The sequence below is a fragment of the Sturnus vulgaris genome, chromosome Z, assembly GCF_052056855.1.
Source record: "Sturnus vulgaris isolate bStuVul1 chromosome Z, bStuVul1.hap1, whole genome shotgun sequence".
NCBI lineage: Eukaryota > Metazoa > Chordata > Aves > Passeriformes > Sturnidae > Sturnus > Sturnus vulgaris.
Genome location: NC_142283.1, coordinates 77,648,369 through 77,664,756, shown reverse-complemented (window position 1 = coordinate 77,664,756; position 16,388 = coordinate 77,648,369).

Below are 16,388 nucleotides of genomic sequence, written 5' to 3'. Positions count from 1 at the left end.
GCAGAATAAAACAGTTCTGTACACTTCTAATGGATTTATTTAAAAGGATGATGCGAGGAGCCAATTTACTTTTTATTTGTCTCAACCCTGGTTGTCAGAGCCCTGTGAGAGAGGGGTTGCCCATGTGCCACGTCCAGGAGACAGCAAGGAGAAGATGTAGGAAAGCCTTGTGTCTGGGGACACTTTGCCTGGTGACCAGTTCATGTGTCCCACGGGACAGGGCAGCCAGCAGGGGAAAACCAAAGACACGGAACCCTCCAGAGACACTCTGCAATCGATGGCAAAAAGCCTCTGCCAATGGACTGCAGTGGGACACTGGACTGGGACAGTGCTCTCTTGCCAGCAGGTGGACTTTAGGAGGAGCCAGGGGCATAAAAAGTAACAGCATCACAAGCTCTGGGGGCTTTGGAGTCTAATGCTTTTGTCCTGGCCCCAGCCCACCTTTTGGCTCTCCTGCCCTCGCTGGCTCTTGCTCACTCTCACATCTGTCCTGCTTCCCTCTCCAAAGTTATTCCTCCTCTGTCTCTGTGTCCCTGCCTGAGTCACCTGTGTCCTGCCCTCCTCCCGAGCCTGCCCACCACCCTGATCGTCGCTGTCACCCTGTCCAGGCTCCTGGACCTCCTGCCTGAGCTCCCCTCACTCACCTTGAGTGTGGTCACCTGCTGCCACAGGAGCCATCCACAGGCAGGCAGTGTACACAATCCCTGCCCTGTGGATGTTGAGAGCACTCCCCAGCCTCTGGTGGTAATGTCCTCTTTTCCCCCCTATCCCCTCTCTCTTTCCCTCACATTTTTCTTCCTCTTGATCTGTCTTTTCTAGCCCTCTTTAGTATGGTAACTCCTTTTCATTTTGCTTTTTCATTACCAATAAACGATTTTCAGATACAATGCTTGCCTCGTTTGGCTTAATTTCATTCCTGACTGTGGGAGACAACAAATCCTGTTCACTTTAGCTCAACAAAAACCACTCTGGGAGAGGTCTGGCTAACAGCGAGGTACAAATCAGGTCCTGTAACCAGAGATGGGTACTATGGCTGGCATGTGCTTGCCTTGTGCATGAGGGAGTGATTGGTTGGGGAAGCACAATTACATTATTATTATTATGGGTAACATAGATTAGTATTTCACTGTCATGTTAAAGAAATCAAGAGTGAAGTTACTGAAACATGAGATAACACCTTTTCCAACAACTACCGTGAAGAGAAATCTTTTGGTTTCACATGTGAGCATATCTGGTATCGGGGTCCAGGGTGGTCCCCAACAGTATCTTTTAGAGTTCTCAGATATCAGGGCAAAAGTGGCAAAAAAAAAAAAAAAAAAAAAGAAGAAGAAGAAGAATAGAAGAATGGTACGGACAACCATGACTTAGTAACAAAAAACACTTTAATAATAATGAAAGTAAATAAAGGATGAGGCCCAAAAATCCAAATACAGTAACCAAGGGGATAAGGTCTCTTTAGGAGCCAGTGGTCAAAGACAAAGATGAAGGAAGGCTTAGGGTATAAATATGGAGAAAGACTATGGGTTGAAGTTGAGGTTAGGGTCCAATGGGTATAGGGGAAAAAGTTGCAGAGGTGGGGTAAGGGAAAGCAGGGTCCAATGGGGTAGGTTGGGTGGAACATTGCACCAACTGAGGGCCAATGGGGATACAAGCAAGGGAGAACATTCTAGGAATTGGGAGTGGTGATAATTAACAGTTAGGAATATGTATGAGGTATTGACATAGGCAATTCCATAAGTCTTTGGAACATTTTTCTGGGGTCACCACAACTTAAACAAATCCCTCCCAAGGTTTAGGGCTGGGATACAATCCCTCTTTGGTGATGATTGCCTGACGTGGAATACTGGTCAGGCTGACTCCCACAGTCTGGTATTAAACTTTGCCTTATGACCCTTCATCCAGAGAGCATTAAAAATCACTCTAAGGGATGTACAAAAGCAGCTGCAAATTGTGTTAAACTAAATGCAGAAGGAGTCTGAGTCCACCACTCTTATATTTTGAGGGGCTATGTGGTGGTTTCAAATAGCTTGATTTTTGGTGAGGAGGGAAAAGGCCAGCCAGGGGAGTGATGTTTTCTGTGAGGAACTGCTAGTAGCTTCCTCTGTGCCTGGCAAAACCAATTGCTGGCTAGCTCTGAGAATAGACACACTGCTAAGCCAATTAGAAAAGCTGGTAATGCCTCTTTGATAACATATTTAAGACAGAAACTGCAGGAACATCTTTTTCTCCCTGCCCTTGGAGGGGTGGGGATGGTTGGGTCCCTTCCTGGTGGGGCCAGGGCCCTTTCCTGGAGGTGGCCACTGGACCCTATCTCAGCACAGCCACTGGGCCATCCCATTGGGGGCCATCCCAGAGCTGCAAGCCACCATGCAGCCACTGCCACACCTGTCTGGGAGTGGCCACGTGGCTGGGACTGCATGGCTGGAATTGGTGTGACCAGGGTGGCCCCATGTGGCCACAACTATCTCGATATGGCTCACTGTGGACTTTATTTGCTTGGCCACTTTTAGCCAGCCATGCTGCAGACAGGAAGGCAAAAACGGTGGCAGCAGTTTTTCTTTTTTGGCACTCCACATGAAGAAAAGGCGAGGAGTGGAGCTGGCAGCCAGCGTGGCTTATGCAATACCAGGATGGGCCAGTGATGATTACATAGCAAGTGATTCCCCAATCCAGAGCCTGGACAAGATGATCTTTTCAGTGCTGCAGAACTCTAGAAAACCTTTTCAATTGATAGAACTTGAGGGCAGACAAACCTACAGACACCAATTCTCTCCCGAATCAGACAGAATGGAAAAGTGAAGACATGTCTGGAGAACAACATGGAGACACAAAAGTCAGTGCAAAGGAGGGAGGGGGGAGGACGTGCTCCAAGCATCAGAGCTGAGATTCTTCTGCAAGCTGTGTTGAGGATTGTAATACAACAAACTATTCCCTGTAATTCACGAAGTGTATGGGTGTCATGGTGAGGGTGACCACAACAAAACTTTGGGTTCAGAGTATCGACGGTTTAAGTCGCAAAAATAAAGGAGTGGGAACAACAGAGTTGGCAGAAAACTAAAGAACTTTAATGGAAAATAAACCAGGGATAATGCCCAGAAATCTGACACTGTATAGGCACAAACTCCAAGGACCTGAAACAAGGGGAGGGGCGTGACAATATATACCCTTGTGGGGAGAACTGTCTGGAACTATGATATAAGGGGAACAAGTAACCAAAAGCAGAACAGAACTTGAATCAATTAACATAATAACACTAACAACTGTGGGAAGAACATTTAGACTTGCCTTAAGTTAACAAAAGTATCCCAGGGCTTGAACTCAATGCCTGGTTCTTTCTTGGTGAAATCTGGCTGACTCTGTGTCCCAGCCAAGCTGACTCCCACATATGGGGGGATGCAGAATTCACCTGCAGGAAAAGGATGCTCATTCAGGAATGTGTGGATGCTGAGAAGCTATGATCTGGTGAGAGGCTTGAACAGACAGAGAGGGAGAGAGAGAACTCTTGTGCAGGCATGCAATTTGTGGTGATTGGGAATGGGGCTGCAGCTGAGCCTCATCCCTAATGGGCTACAGCTGTGTAGGACAGGTGAACAGTATTGAAGGCTATGAAATATGGAATGCTGATGAGTACTGACCAGTCAGTAAGAGGAGAAAGGAGAGAGGGCACACAGGTGTTACACATGTAAGATGAACGGTGTAAAAGGTTGTACTGAAGAACAATAAAGTGCTGATGCTTGAAGCCCTTCTTTGGTATCAGTCGTGTCTCATCCATCACTCTTGCTTTCAGAGACAGAGGACCCTTGCTTTTATACTAGAACAACTCAACCTTGAAAACTGAACTAATGAATTACGGAAAATTAACTAATTGAACTAATTAGTTCATTGAACTAATGAAGTAATGGCCTACGGAAAAACAGTTATGGAAAGAATGTTTTTTGCCTGTGAGAAGGGTTCACATTGTAGCAGGTCAGGTGGGACTGCTGACTGCCACTCGTGAAAATTAAAAAATTAATGTTGGAAAAGTTCACAAAGAATTGTCTCCCATGGGAAAGACTCCATGGCATAGCAAAAGACTCCTCTCCCTGAGTGAACTGAAGTTCTTTAGAAGTAACAAACTGACTAAAAATCCCTTGTTTTGTTTCCCTGTGTTGTTGGTGGGAAAGAAAGAAAGACTGGGCTGGCAGGAAAGGTTCTAAGGGTTTATTCTAGTCCTCTTTATTCTTTTGTAGTTATTTTAATGATTTTTTTTCTTTATACTTTTTGAAGTTTTTAGAATCTTTTGCCTTTAAAGTGTTTTCTCCTAATCCTTATCTCACCCCAGGAGTTTTCTTCCCCCTTCCTCTCCTTAGCTATAGCAGAGAAGAATGAGTGAATGATTTTTGTGGGTGCACTGGTGTTTGGAAAGGTCAATCCCCTACAGGACACAAACCTCAGAGACAGTGGGGTTACTAAAGTTGGTGATCTACCTGATGACAAAAAGGATGCCTGGGAGTTTTTGGATAAACCTCAACACTGATGCTACACTTGGGACACCCAGTCCAGTACCTACCTGAATGCAGCCTAAAAATGCAAGATGAGATTTTTGCCTGCAGTGGAAGGGAAGCACTTTGCCCTTTTTCTGTGTGCTGTGAGGTTTGTTCCCCTGAGAACTGCTTCTTCGGGGTTCCTAAGGGTTTTAAGGTGTGACTGTCTTCTCTTTTGCAGTGTGTATTTAAAAAAAAAAATCTTTTGTATGTGTAGTTTGAGCCCTTAAAGAATGTAAGATTTCATGTGTGAACCTCCCTAAAAGTCAAAGAAACAATGAGAGCTTGTGCTGTGGTGGGGGAGTGGGACAGAGACCCACTTAGAGACATTCAGAGCAAGACATTCTGTGTCTGGAGTGGAGTGGGCTAGGGACCATTGGCACAGTGCCCGAAGTGTCATAGACTGGGTCTCAGCCTTGAGGGCAAAAGCCAAGTCCAAGCCAGGGAAGGAGAAATCTTCCATTTGTGTGGTGTTGGGTGCTGCTCCATCTGCTGCTGTACAAGGGAGAGCTGCCCAGCGTTGCAGCAGGAGACAGCGGCTGTCAATGGCCCTGAAAGCTCTAGTGCAGACACTGCAGCTCTGTATTGCAGACCTGCAGGGGAAGCTAGAGGACAAAAGGGCGCTCAATGATAACCTGAGGCAGGTTTTAGGGGCTGTGCTAGTGCCAGGAGCTGGCGTGCTGGTCCTTGCCATGACTGTGCTGAGCCCTGCCACGGTGCCCCATGCTGCCGGTCTGGGAGCCACTGGTCCCAGTTCACTTAAGAGCACCCATTAGTGAGCTAAAATGCTACATTTGTACTGGGAAAAGTAAAGACTGGACAACACAATAGTCAAATTGAGGTTAAAATGAAATCAATAAATTACTAGACTGTACGAATACAATACATAATGAAATTAAATTATGGGCTTGATAGTAGGTTAAATTACGAGTCTTTGGCTTCTGCTGAATTTAAGAGAGGTGCTTCCCTTCCAGGAAGGTCCCACTGGCATTACACCAAGAGTGTTGGCCCAACAGGCAAAGAAAGCAAATATCCTCATATATGGCTCTCCTCTGCTAGTCTCTTGGTAGATTTCCCTGGAAGAAATCTAACAGATAATAATGGAGGCTTAAAAAAAAAAATTAAAAAAAAAAATACAGCTCGTGTTATTTGATTTTTAACAGTTCCTTTTCAATTCTCACTGCTACTAACTCTTTGCTGCAGTTGTTCTTAATTACCACCCTCTATTTCAGCAGTGTAACACAGCATGTCTCTTAGGAATCCACCAGCATTGAATAGACATAGGTAAGTGGAGCTTTGAGTAACAGCTAGTCTTTCTCTAACACAGAAGAATCCACTTAATAAAGCACTGAAAGTTTCTGTTCATTTAGAAAATTATTGAGATGTCATCAATATCACCTTTATCATGTTATTTTAAACGCCTATGAGTACAGCCTTTCTTTAAATGAATTAAAAATGAGGAATCTGGTTTCAGTCATTTTCAGTATGAAAGAATACAAGAATTGTGCTCTTTCTGGCAAAACACTAGATTTCATAAAGGCTATTTTTGCTTGCTTTGTCTTTGGAGTCAACAGGTACACGAACTCAACTGCTCTGACTATTCAATATGGTTGAGGACTTCAGTCAATATGTGTTCATTTTAAAGGTTTTGTGCCATGGAAAAAAACTTCAAGAATCAATTTGTCCATTTCTGTTTGCTACATTAGCTGCAGCAGAGGTAATGGTCCTGAAGCAATGAAAGGTGTTTGACAGAAAGGTTTGGTGACAATATTTCAGCCAATAAAGCAGGCATGAGATCTTGGAAATTAAGTAAATAGACATACACTACCCAGATCTATGCATTATTTTCCTTAGATAAATATTCAGCAGCAGAAATTAATGGCTATTCTAGGGGCTTTTGACCTCAAAAAAACTTACAAAAGCTTTGATATTTTTACCAGCATATGCTCTATATATAATTACAATATTTGGGGTGTTTTCCCTTTGTCCCCAGTTCAATGGACTCTCTACAATGCTAATGAAAAAAAAAAAAAAAAAAAAAAAGTATGTTCCAAACTCAGCACTACTAGCCTCATTCTTCCCCTAAGGACACCTATTTCCATGGACTACAGGAAGATGACTACAGTCTTGTGGAGGCAGAAAGCCCCACAACAAAAGAGCCTTTCTCTCTCCCCTGGAGGGTAAGCCCTTGGGCACTCCCTCTTGTGATCTGAACTATAGTTTTGCTCCCAACATGCCTTTCAGTTATATGTTAATTTGTTGTACCCCACTGGCCCTTCCCCTCTCATACCGCCCCTGAGCCCTCAGACCATTTGCTGTTGCTCTGCCCCGCCCCTCTGGCTATCCTATATTGTTGCAGTTTGTTATTTCCTTTTGTTATGGCCCAGTTTCTCCAACACATTTAAATGGTTTCTCCCTTTCAGTTGGCGTGATCCAGGTTGCCCCTCCCCGCCTTTGCCCTTGTCAGTTAGCCTAAACCCCTCCCCTAATTCCAGATCCTTCCCTGTCAGTTACCCTAGCCCCCACCCTCCAAGCTGTCAATCCCCCCTGGCCACATCTTTTATTCCAGAAAGTTCGCTGTCAGTTACCAGTTTCCAGTTTTATGATTGAACGTTGCAAATTGTAACCCGCCCATGCTGCCCCTTATTGATTTACTGTGCCCTGGATCCCTCCCATTGTAACGCCCCTAAGTTGTCCCCATTGGTCTTTGTGTTGTACCCTCCCATGGGGGAGGGCCCCTATTTAAGTTCGTGTAAAGCAGTTCTCCTTGCTTTTCTGGGTATCCCTTCCTCGACTCCAGTTGTCCCCCTACCCGTTCCCTCAATAAACCTGTGGAACCCTGAAAGGACCCTTCTGGCTCTTTGTCTCTCCCTGATGCTGATGACTGCCACGAAGGCGTGTGCCTTACCCTCATCCTGGACTCTGAGAAATTCTGGGAGAGGGCCACTCTTGGCGCTCCCCTGCCTTGAGAGCTAGCTGGGCGGGCAGGACACGAGTGGACTGAGGCGGGTGGCATCACTGTATGTACCCTGTTCACTCATACCATGAGCCAGTTCATCCCTGGCCCCCTTCCAGGACAGAGGAATAAACTCGGTGCCTTGGAACTCCACACGTGGCTCCCGTCTCTTCCCTCCTCGCGCCGGCCGAAGCGGAGAGAGCTGAAAGAGCTGAAATCACTCCCTGCCCGGGAGAGAGACTGGAGGATGCCTGTGCCTCGGGAACATCCTCCCCAGCACGCTTCTCTGGAAGGTCCTGGCATTCCACCACCACCCCAGGGCCCACTGTGACAATGTTGCACCCAACCTACCCCACTGGTCCCTGCCTTCCCTTACTCCACCTCTGCACCACTTTGCCTTATACCCATGGGACCCTAACCTCAACTCCACCCCCTCTCTTGCCCCATACTTATACCCTGGAGCTCCCTTTGTCTGTGTCTTCAACCACTGGCTAACAAAGAGACCTCGTTTCCTTGGTCACTGTATTTGGATTTTTGGGCCTCATCCCAAATTTATTTTCCTTATTATTAAAGGGCTTTATGTTATCAAGTCGTGGTCGTCGCACTCAGTCTTCTTTTATTTTTGCCACTTTTGCCCTAATATCTGTGAACCCTGAAAGATACTTTTGGGGACCACCCTCAATCCTGATACATCCTGCTGGAACCTCAGCGACAGAGAGCCTCCTCCTCCTTTACCTGATCCCTGACTGTCAGTTCCACTGCAGAGCAAATGGCTCTAAAGGCTCTGCTGCTGGTAAATTCCCATACTGCAGCAGTTCCCCACTCTTGGCACGGTGCTGGAGAAGCACACCTAGAGCTAGCCCAGGCTCTGGTAGGCCCTGCACAATGACACCAAATGCACAGCCATTCCATCCTGCACTGCCCAGTATCCTGGAGAGAGAGCACACAGAAATATCATCTGCAGGACATCCACTGAAGAGGAACCACCTCAACTCTCTGAGGCCTTGGAACAAGTTCACATGGGATCCCAACACCTGCTGGTGAGTGCCTTAGCCATTAACTTTGAAGAGGGGGAATTCTATACTATTCCAACTGGGAAGCATGGACCTCCTGACGGTCTGTGACACATTTTAATTAAGGGAGACATTTACAGACCAAATCAACACCACAAGAACTGATGGTGCAGCTAATTATAGAAGCCAGAGCTCCCCTCTGGACCCTTCCGAGGTGTGGTTTTACATACATTTATTTACCATTGACTACTGGAAACTTGAGCATTTGCTCTAGAACAATGAGTGACTCCAGTTTGCCCTAGACAGCTACCCTGGACAAGTCTCTATTCATCTGCCAAAATATAAATTCTTTAATTTGGTCTTCAATTTGACTCCAGTATCTCTAAAAGTCACACACCTTAGAAGGCTCTAATTGTTTTCATTGATGGCTCCAGAGAATCCCATAAGTCAGTTATGACCTGGAAAAACCCCAACACTCAGAACAGGAAGTCTGATGTTGAAATTGTTCAGGGATCCCAACAAACCTCAGAACTGGCAGCTGTCATTGGAGCTTTTGAAAGTTTCAAAGAACCACTTAATTTGGTTAGGGATTCACCACATGTAGCAGTAGCTGAGAGGGCTGAACACGCTTTATTAAAGGAAGCTGCTAATCCAAATTTATCTAAGTTACTCTTGAAACTGGTGTACTTTCTCTCCCACCAAGGGCAACCATATCACATTATGCATGTAAGGTCACACACCGATCTGCCAGGTCCCATAGCAGAAGGCAACTGGAGAGCTGATGCTCTGGCCATGGCAGTGCAGACCACCACCCTGCCAGACATCTCCAGTCAAGCCAAGCTCAGCTATCAGTTCTTCCATCAGAACATCCTTGTTTAAAATAGCCAGAGAACAAGCAAGGTCAATAGTAGCTTCATACCCTAACTTCCAAGAACATGCTATGCCATCTATGGGTCCAGGGGTAAATCCCTGAGGACTCGAGAGTTCCAGTTATGGCAAACAGATGTGACTCCTGACTCATGTGACTCATCAGATGTGACTATGCCCTCTTTGGGAGGCTGAAATACATACATGTATACAGATACTTTCTCTGGAACTGTATTTGCTTCAGCTCATGCAGGAGACATATGCATAACCTTTGCCCCAGGCTATTAGTGGAAACAGACTTGCAATCTTTTCTGTCTCTGGATTTCTGATCAAAACAAAAGTATTTTCCTTTAATTTTGTCTCTATGGTGTTGGAAAAACATCTAATGCTTGGTGGATTTGGTTCTGCAAAAGAATTCTCCAGTTCGACATGTTGATCATTGCCAGAAAATTCTCTGTTTCCCATATTGCCATTGGTTCCTTTTTGCTGCAAGAATTTTAATATTCCTAATCACCCTTCCCTATTGGATCCCCTCCTGTCCTGGGGTGACTTTGTGATGTTGAATTGTGAATGAATCCCCATTCATCTGTTTAGCCCAGAAATAAGTTTTGTACCTTTAAGGCTGGATTTGAGAGTGAAGAGAGGGGGAAGAGAAGTGGTGGAATGTTTGAGGTGGTTGTTTTCAAACCACAGAGATAAGAGTTTCATTGCTTCATCTCCTGGACTGTATCACCGTGGTGGACAGCACAAGAGAGCTCTCCTTTGCTTTTAGTTAGTTTTTGACTAACTGAAGCAGAGAAGTTTTTTAGAGTTTTTCCCATTTTTCCTGGAATTATTTGAATCTCCTCTGGACTGGGGAGCCAGGGGGAGCACCAGGAGCTTGCACCTGTGGCCCACCAGGGCCTGGCCTGGGCAGTGGCATTTTCCAGTGGCATTTTCCAGATTGAGCAGAGCTACCACCCACAGGAGAGAGACTTTGTGAATTTGTTATGTCTTCAGAGCAGTGAGAGGTTTTGTTGTTTGGTATTTTCATTTTTTTTTGTGCTGGGCAGTGTTATCCCTCTTGAATAAACAGGATTTTTCCACTTCTCTATGAGGAAATTTCTTCCCGAAGCGGCTGGGAGAGGGGCCGCTTGAGTTTGCTTCCTAGGGGGGCCCTTTGGCAGTTTTCTCCCAAATTTGCCCTAAATCAGGACACCTCCCTAAACTCTGCCCTAATTCCTCTCCTGCTCCATGTTTATAAATACATCTGCCATACTCTAACACTTGTTTTTTGCCATTGGCCTTCTGCATGCATCAAGCCTCCCTGTACAGTCTTTCCCCGTTCATTCAATACAAGCTGTTGGGTTTGTATTATTAAAGCTTTTCTGTTCCCAAACGGTCGGGTCAGATTTTCTTTCTGCATAAAGTCACTGAGGTCAGTGAAGCCACTGACCCTCATAGCCAGGCTAGGATCGGCTGGAGGTGTGGTAAGGCCACGGACTTTGAGAGGTCCCAAGTCAACATATAAGGACTACTCATAAATATTGGTGAGGCTGAGACAATCTCAAGCCTATAAAAGGTGGGTTTTTGAGAATCGAGCCTCTGATGAGCAGAAAGAGTCTAACTACGCTTCCAGTGCTATCCCCTCCTTTTGCTTTGTAACTTTAATAGGTTCTAATTAACTTTTATTTACTCAATCCCTCCCGGCGTCTAAATCGTTTATAACATTCATCAGCTTAGCGGCTGGAGCGTGTGTCCTGCGAACAGCAGCCTGCCTAGCTCCCGTGGCGGGCTGGGCGCAATTTCCAAACATCGGCAGGCTGCGTGTTCCTTCCGTCGGCAGGGAACAGGCTGCCGTGACCACTGGAGCACCTGCAGGTTGCCAGGATCAGGGAGCACGGAGTGCAGGCGGCAGAGAGAGGGGCTGCGGGGCACCGGCCGGCTGGTGCGGCGGGCAGCGCACCCAACACGGTGTGCGTGCAAGCGGGCTCGGCTGCGGGCGGGCTGGCGGCGGCGGTGCCCGGCAGGCACGGCAGGGACAGACGGGATGTGCTCGGGAAGCACGGCAGGGACAGACGGGATGTGCTCGGGAAGCACGGCAGGGATGGGTTATGCCCGGGAAGCACAGCAGGGATGGGTTGTGCCCGGGAAGCACAGCAGGGATGGGCTGTGCCCGGGAAGCACAGCAGGGATGGGTTATACCCGGGAAGCACGGCAGGGATGGGCTGTGCCCGGGAAGCACGGCAGGGATGGGTTGTGCCCGGGAAGCACGGCAGGGATGGGCTGTGCCCGGGAAGCACGGCAGGGATGGGTTATACCCGGGAAGCACGGCAGGGATGGGTTGTGCCCGGGAAGCACAGCAGGGATGGGTTATACCCGGGAAGCACGGCAGGGATGGGCTGTGCCCGGGAAGCACGGAGGTGAAGGCTGGGCTGGCTGCAGCGGTGCCCGCTCGGGCGGGCGTGCGGTGGAGTGATGACACGCTGTTTCGCTGTTTCGCTGTTTCGCTGTTTCGCCGTTTCGTGTTTTGTGGGCATGGTGAAGCAGGGAGGCAGGAACACAGGGAGGAAAGGCGAGAGTGTGCGGAGAAGGGCCGAGTGAACCCTACCAGGGAGTTCCCACTCCCTCCAGGATACCCGAATAAAGCGTCCCCTGCCGTGTCTCAGCCAGCTGGGTTCATGGTTTTGTGTGCTAAGCCTCCTGCCACAGCCCCACTTGGAGGGCACTTTTGGCGAGCATTTTGCTCCACCAGCAAGTGGTGGGGGTCAATCACGGTCCGATCCTGGCGGCTTTCTCTGCCCTGACTGCCCGGAGAACTCTTCCTGGGGACAGGGCTGCCAGCACATGTACAGACATGTGAGAATATAACATATGTTGTAGCATAAATGAAAATCAGATTGGTCCCTCTCACGCTGGATAAAATAAGCTCCCGAGGGAATAGTCACAGCACCAAGCGTGATGGAGTGAGTTCAGAAAGTATTTGGATAATGCACTCAGGTGTGTGGTGAAATTCTTGGGCAGCCCTGTGCACGGCCAAAAGCTGAACGTCTGTCCTTTCAAAGGCAAGATATGGAGTGATTCTACCTCCACCAGCTCAAGTAAGAACAGTTAGAACTCCTTATCATAAATAATATAGTACATTATGAAAATTACAGCGCATTTGTGAAAGTCAGAGTGACTGTGACTCACTACCAGTCAGCCTTCTCTCCTAACACCTCAGGTGTTAGCTTCAAGTCCTAGGAAACATTCATCTAATTCAGGGTGACATTTCCTCCCAGAAATCTTTGAGGTTGTTATGCTAAGTAGTCCCAGTTCTCTCCCCCAATTGGCTGTTATTTGCTGCATTGTTTTGCATATTCCTAATCCCAGTTTGTGATTGGACCCTTACCCTCAGACTCTCCCCCAGAACTACCTTCTATGTTGTGCCTACCCCATTTCTTGGTCTTTGGAGTTCGACCCTGGACTGTGCACAGTTTGTTCTATTTTCAATTAAAGTGTTTCTTTAGCAGGCAACTCCGACATTCCTGCTCCTTTACTTTCACCACCTTCACCCAAAGTCAGGCAATTTAGAGGTTTGTTGCAGCCACCCTCACTGTGACAACTATCAGGTAGAAGAACACAAACTGTCACTTCATGAGGTTAAAGAAGAAAAAAAAATGGTCCTAGAGTTGGACTTTCCATGGATGCACTTGCCCACTGCTTTCAGACACATCTCACATACTATGGGTTCTGTGCTGCATTTGCTCAGTCATTGGATTCTCCCAGATGTGAATCCAGGCTGTGTAATACTGAGGGTACAAAACTCTAAATTTGAAAGAGCCTGTGTCCAATCTCCACTTCCCTCTCAGAAACAAGATTTAAACTTTTGATATTGTCACACAAATTCTAGGGCTTCAGCAACCTGGGAGTGCCTAGATGACACTGCAGTCTCTCACTGTATTGAGATGTATGTTTTCAAAGGCCAGGGAGCTTTTGAGAGATTAATACAACTGCATCCAATTTCACATACAGAGGTCTGGGACTTCCCTTCACATATTCAGTAAAACACAGAGCAAATGTAAACCTAAAACACCCACTAGCAGAGATTCATAGATCTCAAAGGAGAATTGATCATAACCCTCTGCAATCATGACCTTCTGTTTAACACAGGCCATAGGATTTCACCTACTGTGGTGGAGGGAATTATTCTTTCTTTCTCCCTAACTGAACACTATCACGCCCAATAACTTGCTGGTGGCTGAACTATAGCTTATCATTAAGTAAGACACTCAGTCTTGGTGTAAATGTTCCACTGTGAATTTACCACCTTCTTGGCCAAGCTTACAAAGTGCTTAAACACCTTGACTGAATTCATTCTTTTCCATTAGAATTTATTTGACCTAACTTTCCTGCTATCCAATTTTATTATGCTTTAGTGCATTGAACTGAATACTCCTTAATATCATTTTCCTGGTTAAGATTGTTAAACAAACTATCACACGCCAGACATCAGGGACCAAAATGGGAACTTTCAGTGTGAAAATCTGCTGTGTCAACAGTCTGAACTAGTTCAAAGGTTCTGCTCCATGGCAGGAAAAGTTAAACTGGGACTGCCACAGAGATCCCCTGTCCCACTTGCACCATCCCTGGTGCTCCTGCACTCGCTGAGTAAATCAGTTCGGTGAGTTCAGCCATAAGAAATCCAATACTATAAAAGTGATGGATCATGATTTTGTTGGCTTGCTGCCTGAACTCTGTAGGCAGAGGCCTTCCCCAGCACTGGGACAGGGAAAGGCAGCTCTGACAGACTGAGTTAGGCTGTGAGGAATTTGCAGTTTTTTGGGAACCCTGGAAGATTTGCACCATCTATACAGAATGGTCACAAAATGCACAGCAGCCAGTAGGTTAAAGCTGATCTTAGGATCTGAAAATGCAATCCTGGACTTAACATACAGCTTCCAAGAAAGCAAATCAAATAAAACCAAACCAACCCACACCTCCTTGCTTCAACTAGCAGTTCCTGAATTAATCTTCACTGTTGGTCAGGGCATTCACCTCCATGTGTGGACTTCTGGTAACAAAAGAGCATGGGAGGAGTAATAATTTAAAAATAGAGTTTGAAAACCAAGATGGATGATCAATCCCAGAATGCATCTCTCAGACACTATATCCTGAATAAACACCAAAAAGTGCTGCTATGTCTGAAGTGAAATAATGCAAGGCAGATTAATGAACTGACCTGAATAAAGGCAATCCATTTTTCATATTCTTCTAAAATATTATCTTTTCCCTCTTTCTAAATAAGCGACTGGAATGTTAAATCAGTTAAGTGCATCAATTTGATAAAAACTATGCAAATCTTTAAATATATAAAGGCACCATCTATAACATTGACAGTTCAGATAAAGGGTTTAGTTTTAGTTGAAAATAAAAGTTCCCAGTATGGAATGTAAATGCAAACATTTGTTTTATTTATTTTTTTTAAGTACTTCGTATTTTGTTCTCTGACAGTTACAAATTGCATGGGTAATTTATTGAAGTTTTCTTTCGCCACAAACACAGTTCTCCCTTCATGAAAAGGCTTGATAATATTGTAGGAGGCTGGGTAGAAATGCAGAACTTGAGGGACGGGGGGGAGGAAGATAATAAACACAGAGAAATGACACAAATTAAAGTAAAACAAATAGCAGGCAGCAGTTCAAATTACAAAATGCTGGGGATATTGAAAAGAAATCCATCATATGTGGCAGGAAAACGCAGGCACTACACAGCATTCCTGTACTTCCTTCCTGACTTGGGGGTCACTATCATCTTTTTTTCCCTTTGAAAGGAAACTGGCTGTTAATGATGTGCTCAGCTCAAACCCTTGCCTATCAAGAAAGGAAGGACCACTACAAAAAACTCTTTCAGTTTTCTTCTCCAAAGGAAATTTCCTCTTCCCCTTCCCCTTCCATCTGCTGTACCAGCAGAACAGAGCCTACAGTGACGTAGAACAAGGCAAAAACATAAAAATAATGCAGTAAATAAGGTTTTGCTTTTTGTTTTAACCCAAATAATTTCACAGACCTTGTTTAAGCTGCAGCTGTGTCAACAGGGCTGAAGGGATGGCAGGGAACTTTGTGTGCTGCAGAAAAAAATGTAGGATATAACTACTCCCAGGGGAACCATTCAGACAAATGGTTTGCTGTGTCCATTCTGCCTGGGGAGAACAAATTTTAGGACAGATTCAGCTCAATGAGATTGCATGGCAGTTAGGACCTTGCTCAGTGCCAAAGCGTGGTATGGTGGGGTTTTATTTCCCTGAGTTAATGTACATAAATGGTCTTTTAAAACTGGAGTCTCTAATCTAATTTTGACTTTGCAGAATCTAAATGAGGATAAGAAGAAATTATGCAGGCAATGCAGAAATCTGAAGAGTCACCTAAAGACCCAAAACAAGGTGCTATGAAAATTACTGTGAATTAGATAAATGCTCAGTTTATTACTGGAAACACTTTTGTGCCTCCCCAAACAACTATGTAGAAGGCAGGCTAGAAATCCTAACCTCTGAAGTTCACTCCTGTATAAAACAGCACAAAAATCACCTTTACAGGGTCTTCTGTAAACTAAAAATATAGAGCCCAGAACACTTCAGATGTCTGCAATCAAGCCAGCACCATCAGATGCCTATGATGAATAAGAAGCTGAATGTATTTCTTGATATTTAGGTATCAGAAATCACATAAAAGGTTCAATTTAAAAAGACAGTGCCATCATATCCTCTACAGAACTTTTTTATTCTTTTTTTCCCCAAGAAACCACTATTACTTGAAAATCTCCTTTTTTTTGCCTTTTGGGTATATATTTTAAACTTTCTCCTTTAAAAAACATAAAGAGTCATACAAAACCCAGTGCAATGAGGTCTAAACCACTTCATTAGCCTTTTCTAGGGCACTACAGAACAGGTATTACTTAGAAACACAGAATCATTAAGGTTGGAAGGACCTCTAAGACCATCAAATCCAACCATTAACCCACCACTGGCAGGTTCACCATGAAAACACCTCCCCAGGTGCCACATCTAAACAA